Source organism: Ursus americanus, chromosome 34 (assembly GCF_024610735.1).
Source record: "Ursus americanus isolate L20-20 chromosome 34, mUrsAme1.1.p, whole genome shotgun sequence".
Classification (NCBI taxonomy): domain Eukaryota; kingdom Metazoa; phylum Chordata; class Mammalia; order Carnivora; family Ursidae; genus Ursus; species Ursus americanus.
In genome coordinates, this window is record NC_142160.1 from 23,274,631 (window position 1) to 23,282,226 (window position 7,596).

The 7,596-nt window shown below is 44.3% G+C and overlaps 1 protein-coding gene across 1 annotated transcript in view; it reads right to left on the minus strand.

Annotated features, from left to right (window-relative positions):
* KIF27 (kinesin family member 27) overlaps positions 1-4,596 on the minus strand; it is a 79,409-nt gene extending 74,813 nt beyond the window's left edge. Inside the window, exon 1 of the mRNA XM_045780852.2 lies at positions 4,466-4,596. The gene's annotated coding sequence lies outside the window, so the exon portion shown is untranslated. The remainder of the gene's footprint in view (positions 1-4,465) is intronic.
* Between the last annotated feature and the right edge of the window lie 3,000 nt (positions 4,597-7,596).

Consider the following 7,596-nt stretch of genomic DNA (forward strand, 5'->3'; position numbering starts at 1 on the left):
TAAAATTCTTACGGAAATTCAAGGGACACAGAATAGCTAAAATAATATTGAAAAAGAACAAAGTCAGAGGACACACTTCCCCAATTCTAAAACCAAGCAACAGGAATCAATACAATGAGGTACTGGTATAAGACAAACTTAAAGATCAATGGAAAAGAACTAAGAATCCAGAAATAAATCCTCATGTATTGTTTAAAGGTTTTATTTATTTATTTGCTGGAGAGAGAGAGAAAGGAGAGAGCGCACAAGCTGGGGGAGTGGCAGGCAGAGGGAGAAGCAGGCTCCCCGCCCAGCAAGGAGACTGATGCCTCACCATGACCTGAGCAGAAGGCAGATGCTTAACCACCTGAGCCACCCAGGTGTCCCAATAAATCCTCATATTTATGGGCAAATGATTCTTGACAAGAGCACCAAGACAATTCAATGGGGGAAAGAACAGTGTTCAACAAACAGTTGACACAACTGGATATCCACATGCATAAGAATGAAATTAGACTCCTACTTCACATCATATACAAATATTAATTCAAAGTCGTTCACAGACCTAAGTGGAAGAGCTAAAACTCATAAAACTCTTAAAAGAAAACACAGGAGTAACTCTTGATAACCTTGGGTTTGGCAATGGTTTGGCAGGTACAACACCAAAAGCAAAAGCAATAAGCTTTATGAGGAAGAACAGATAAAATGGATTTAATCAAATTTAAAAGTTTTGTTCCTCAAAGATATGAAAAATGGCTAATGAGCACAGGCAAAGATGCTCAACATCATTAGCCGGCAGGGAAATGCTATCAAACCCACAATGAGGTATCACTTCGCACCTGTCAGAATGGCCAGACTCAAAAAGACAAGAAATAACAAGTGTTAGCAAGGATGTGGAGAAAAAGGAACCCTCCAGCACGATCGGTGGGAATGTGAACTAGTGAGCCACTCGGAAAACAGTATGGAGCTTCCTCAAACATTAAAAACAGAGCTACCCTATGATCCACTAATCGCACTACATGGTATTTACCTAACGAATACAAAAGCACTAATTCGAAAAGATATATGTACCACTCTGTTTATTAGCATTATTTACAGTAGCCAAGATATGGAAGCAACCCAAGTATGCATCAATAAATGAATGGATAAAGAAGATGTGGTGTGTGTGTGTGTATGTATGTGTGTGCAACGGAATATTACTCAGCCATAAAAGTGAATGAAATCTTGCCATTTGCAACAACATGGATGGAAGGTATTATGCTAAATGAAATAAGTCAGACAGAGAAAGACAAATACCATATGATTTTTTCCCTTCTTTTTAATGTTTGTTTGTTTATTTACTTATTTTAAGTAATCTCTGCACCCAATGTGGGGCTCGAGTCTCCCATGTGAGACTAAGAATTGCGCACTCAATGGACTGAGCCAGCCAGGTGCTCCCCATATAATTTCCCTTACATGTGGGAACAAAACAAAACAAACAAACAAACTAATAAAAAGCAGAATCAGACCCATAAATACAGAGAACTGATGGTGGCCAGAGGGTAGCAGGTTGGGGAGATGGGCAAAATGGGTAAAGGGGAGTAGGAGATACAGTCTTCCAGTTACGAAATGAATGAGTCACAGGGATAAAAGTACAGCATAGCATCAATGGTATTGCAATAGCGTTGTACGGTGATAGATGAGAGCTGCACTTGTGGTGAGCACAGCATACCATACAGACAAGTCTGTACACCTGAAACTAACATAATAGGGTGTGTCAAGTACACATTTTTAAAAAGATGGATATTAATATATTAAAAGATGGATATTAATATATTAAAACATTTTTTTAAAAGACAGATCGGGGCGCTTGGGTGGCGCAGTTGTTAAGCATCTGCCTTCGGCTCAGGGCATGATCCCAGGGTCCTGGGACCGAGTCCCGCACTGGCCTCCCTGCTCAGTGGGGAGCCTACTTCTTCCTCTCCCTCTGGTGCTCTCTCTCCCACTCTCTCTCTCTCTCAAATAAGTAAATAATTTTTTTAAAAAAACAACAAAAACAAGTGTCAGTGAAAACATACAGAATACAGAACCTTCACGTACTCCAGATGGAAATGTAAAATGATGCAGCCAACTTTAGAAAAGAGTCTGGCAGTTCCTCAGAAAGTTAAAACACAGTTATCATTTGACCCAGCAACTCCACTCTTCGGGTATATACCCAAGAGAAGTAAAAACTTAAGTTTTCATAAAAACTTTTACATGAATGTTTGGCTAAAAAGAGGGATGCCTGGGGGCGCCTGGGTGGCGCAGCGGTTGGGCATCTGCCTTCGGCTCAGGGCGTGATCCCGCCGTTGTGGGGTCGAGCCCCACATCAGGCTCCTCCGCTATGAGCCCGCTTCTTCCTCTCCCACTCCCCCTGCTTGTGTTCCCTCTCTCGCTGGCTGTCTCTATCTCTGTTAAATAAATAAATAAAAATCTTAAAAAAAAAAAAAAAAAGAGGGATGCCTGGGTGGCTCAGCTGGTCTGCCTTCAGCTCAGGTCATGATCCTAGGGTCCTGGGATCGAGTCCCGAGTTGAGCTCCCTGCTCAGCAGGGAGTCTGCTTGTCCCTCTGCCTCTACCGCTCACCCTGCTTGTGCTCTCTCTCTCTGACAAATAATAAAATCTTAAAAAAAAAAAAAAAGCTAAAAAGAAAATGTAACAAGTAGTCTTCGTGATGTTTAAGTGCAGATAATGAAAAATAATCAGTTTGGGGTGTGGCTGGACTCTTTAGAGAAGGGGAATCTTCCACAGTATCATTAAGTAACCTAGTAGATTATTAATAGACTAAAATAACATCTTCAGCCCTACTTGCTATAGAAATGCTAATAAGGACATATTTAATATTCGCTAGCCTTTAAAAAACTCTGCAGCAGTACTGTGCATTATAATTTTGTGAGTGGATAGTCTGAAAAGGATCCCAATAACAAATACATCACTCTACTAAAAGCCCACTGAGAGTAAAAAAATATCAGCTCCCTTGGGCTACAAAATCCCAAAACAGAGTCAACGTGCTATATTTAATGGCCACAATAAACAAATGCACCTAACCTTGGCAGTTTTAATCATTCTAGTTAAAATCAGTTGTGAAAAAAAACTCCTATGTATGATATATCTTTTCTTGGATCCTAAAGGACGCCATATTCACTTGGTACTGGAAAGTTTTCCAAATAAACCACAAGGATGCTGTATGAGTTGGTTCTTCCAAATGTCTCTAAACATCTTCCAAATGTCTCTAAACACCTACATTTGAAGTTTTTATTATACAGATTATTTTTTTATTTACACCATCACAATAAAACAAAATGCATGGTCTATGTTAAGCCAAACCTAACTACTTCCAACAAAACTGCTAATAAAAGGTGCAGTGTAATTGGGATATTTTCACTTTCTAGGTTTTTATAATGGGAAAAAGAAATTCTATCTCTTCTATTCTAATAAATAAGGGTCCCTAAACCTATGGCTTGCAAAAAATTAATATTCAAGAATTTAAGATTAAAAAATCCATAGCACTTATGCTTTAGATTCTGATCAACTGCAGTCATCAGAAGCATATGTATTATGTCACCAATAAATGTAAGGAAAGGTGAGATCTGACTGGCTGGTAATATTTAGGCATACTCAATGGAGTTTTGAAATCAGAGAAAGGCAAGAGAATCTTTGATCACTGATGCCATGTCACTGATCAAAAAGAAATGTCTCCAAACACTGTTGCCATCCAGTGACCGTGGTTTTTCAGAAGTAATGGTCATCTAAAAATTGTGGTTTGCTAGTATTTCCGTAAGAAACTTCCCAGCAAAGGGGCACTGAATCGCAAAATATCTCAGAAAAGGTCCCAAATGCATAACTAGATAGAGAATAGAGGAAGTAAAGTGGGAAAACAAAAATCTGGAAAGTTGGAGGGCGCGAAGTGTTATTTATAAGGTGTTTCAAAGAAAGAACTTGGGCACCGTTCTTTCTCAATGAAACCTGCCTCTGAGGGAGGAGGCTTTCCTACTTCTACAGCGCTTGGGTTGCACCAAAGTTTCAACATCCGCACGGAAAAAGGAGGCCTGTGACAAAGCGAAACCCCCATGAGGGTGGGTGGGGTGGGCCCTCCCATCCCCTTCAGCTCCCGCAGTTGGAAGCACCAGCGCCAGAAACACAGGATCCGACTTAGTGGGGTTCCGTCCGGCGTTCCCGCGCGTCCCTAATCCCCGGGCCCTTCTACCTCAAGGCGGACCCCACTTCCCCTGGCCGTTCGGCGGCGTTTCCAGCACCGACCCCAGCCCCCTCCGGCGCCCTCCTCTGCTTTGCTGGCGCCCCAACCGCCCCCCCACCCCACGAGCCGTCCCGAAGCGGCCCCCGACCCCCCACCCCTAGGCGGCGCCCCCTCCCCGCAACGGCGCGCTGGAGCGCGGGCGCCGGGGACAGTAGGGCGGGAGGGCGCCGCACCGCACCCGGCCCCGCCAGGCCGGCCCCCACTCACTGACCGGCTCGAGAAAGCCCGAGTCTCCGGCGGCGAGCACAGCGCAGAACTACCCAGCTTCGCTCCGCCCGGCCGCCGCCGCCGCTCGGGCCTTTTGTTGTAGCGTGTTCTCCGGGCAACCGGCGAAGCCAGTCCCTGACGCGCCCCCTCCTGGCCGGGCGCTCCGCCGCGCCCCAGACCCCGCCCCCGACGGTCCCGGTCCCCGGCAAGCCCCACCCCCAGAAGCCCCGCCACACGGGGCGGGGGGAGGCCGGCTCCGGGCGTGGCTACAAAGCCAACTCACCGGGACTCTCAGAGCGCGGAACCAAAGGAACTTCTCACAGGTTTGCCAAGTGAATGTGAGAAAGACTCCCGTTATTTCAGTATTTTAGCTGCCAGTTCGGTTTATTCTTTTTTTAAGATTTTATTTATTTATTTGACAGAGAGAGAGACAGCCAGCGAGAGAGGGGACACAAGCAGGGGGAGTGGAAGGGGAAGAAGCAGGCTCATAGCGGAGGAGCCTGATGTGGGGCTCGATCCCATAACGCCGGGATCACGCCTTGAGCCGAAGGCAGATGCTTAACGAGTGAGCCACCCAGGCGCCCCCCCCCGTTTATTTGTATTGAAGTAAAGTTCGTATAACATACATCAAACTGTTGTAAGGTATACATTAATATTCACAATGTTGTGCAACATCACCTCTGCTTCCGAAACACTGTCATCACCCAAAGGAAATCCCCGTGTCAGGACAGTCGCTCGCGTTCCCGCAGTCCCTGGCGACCACCGGTCTGCTTTCTCTGTCTGTATCCATTGACCTGTTTGGGGCATTTTGGATTCACCTAGTCATACAATTTGTGGACTTCTGTGTCTGGCTTCTTTTGCTAAACAATGCTTTCCTAGTCCACCCATGTTGTAGCATGTATCAGTGATTTTATTCCTTTTGATGCTGAATAATATCCCATTGTGTGGGCATACCACATTTTATTTAACAATTCATCATTTGATGGACATGTGGGTTGTTTCCACTTTTTGGCTAATATAAATAATGCTGTTAGGAAGTTTCATGTAGGAGTATTTGTTTAATATCTGTTTTCAGTTCTTTTGGTATAGACCTAGGAATGGGATTGCCAAGTCATATGGAAATTCTGTGTTTAACTTTTCCAATTTAGTTTTAAATGCCTCCATGCCTGCCATTTTTAATAGCACAATCCAAGCATTTTCTCCCAAGAGACTTTTTATTTTTTTAAGTAACTTTCAAAAAGCATCCCCTCTCTCATGAAACTTAGGAATGAAGGTGGGGGGGGGAAGCTGCTTAGTTATTAAATTGAATTACAGGCATCACCTGCTTTTCAAAAGTTCTCACTATGCCTCTTGGCTGAAAGACCTACATTATTACCTCTTTTTGCTAACTGGAAGAAATCCGAAGAGGATTTTCGCTTTTATGATAAAAGGTGAAAGCCAAAATAAGGTTCAGCATTTGTTTTGCAACCAACCCTTACAGAGGCAGTGGGCACCCCGGGAAAGGAGAGTGGCCCCCCCAACCGCCTTCAGGAGAACTACACTCTGCCCTGGGCATCAAGCCCCCATATTTTTGAATGTGTCTGTGAGCATCCATATTTTATCTTGATTTACTTTATGCATTTATTAGCAAGATGTGTCCTAAGGTATCAGAAAAGAATCACAACAGCTCATTTTTGGGGTTTGGGAATGGTCAAAATTTTTTGCATAAAAATTAATGAGAATTGCTTCTTCACTTTACACCGTTTTGACTTACAAAAGTTTTTGCAGGACCGTGCTATTTTCAGAAATAGGGTCCCAAACAGACCAGGTTCGGCCACTGGCTCCTGACAAAATCTGAAGGCAGAGAGACAAGTGGTGGCGAAACAGGAAAGGAATTTATTTCAGTGAGGCCAACACCGGAAAGACAGCAGACTAACATCTCAAAGACTGTCTCCAAAGTGCTGAAAATTCTTCCAAGTTTACATAAGGAATATGTGCAGCAGAAGTGGGAGGGTATGTGCAGGTGGGCAGCGAAAGTCAAAGCAACCATTGCCTTGGGGTCAATCACATGGGCTCTTGCTGGCTCAGGGCAGTCATCACTGTTTGAGGGGGTAGTTTTTGTTCCCATCAGGAGATGCTTTGCCCACAGGATCCTTTGCCTGAGTTAAAAGAGATAAGCTGGAAAGAAGAACTTCATTAGAAACTTTGAGGTCAGTGGGGCACCTGGGTGGTGCAGTGGGTTTGGCTCAGGTCCTGATCTCAGGGTTGTGAGATCAAGTCACGCATGGGGCTCCATGTTGGGAGCTGGGCTCTGAGCCTCAAGCCCAGAGTCTGCGTAAGACTCTCTTTCCCTCTGCCCCTCCCCTCACCTCTCTCTAAAATAAATAAATACATCTTTTTTAAAAAAGAAGAAAGTTTGAGGTCAAAATGGAGGTAGTTGAAGGCTGCTTTCAAAGCCATGAGATATTACCTTTAGTAGCTGGAATGAGAAACCCCTGCACAGAGACACAATTTTGCTGAGGAGACACTTTGGAGCTCACAGCCAGATTTGAGTTTGTTGGTACCCGGGCTTCAGAAAAGAGCATAATATTGCTCATATGAGACCAGGAGAAGAATTATTTGACTGCTCTTGAAAAGAAATGACTAAGATGGAGGGAGGGGAAGGTGTTGGGAAGAGGTTAAATCAGAGGGGAGGGAGAAGACAGCTGGTAAGGGAATTCCAGGGAGAACGGAAATGGCTAACAGGAATCCTCAGGCTGCATGCTGAGACCTGTGCAACGTGAACCCTTCCTCTTTCTCCAGCAAAATCTTCAGTGAAGTCTGTGGTGCTAACTGAGGCATTTGTGACAGAGGTTGTTTGTAGGAACTTAAAGATATGCCAGTCCGGAAGTCCAGTCTAGTGCTGGACAAAACCAGAGATTGACCCTGTAGACCTGGGAGGCAGAAGATTAGAAGAAAGCTGAAGTCTGGCTTGCATGCCAAAGACATTTTACTTCACTAATAAACCAAGCAATGCAAATTAAAATAATAAGCCATTCTCACCAGTAAAGTTGGCAGCAACTTTTCATAACGTAACCCACAAGCATTTAGCAAGAGTCACTTTTATACATAATCTTACCTCTTGTCATCTTCCTAAATAGATACATGGACAAAGAA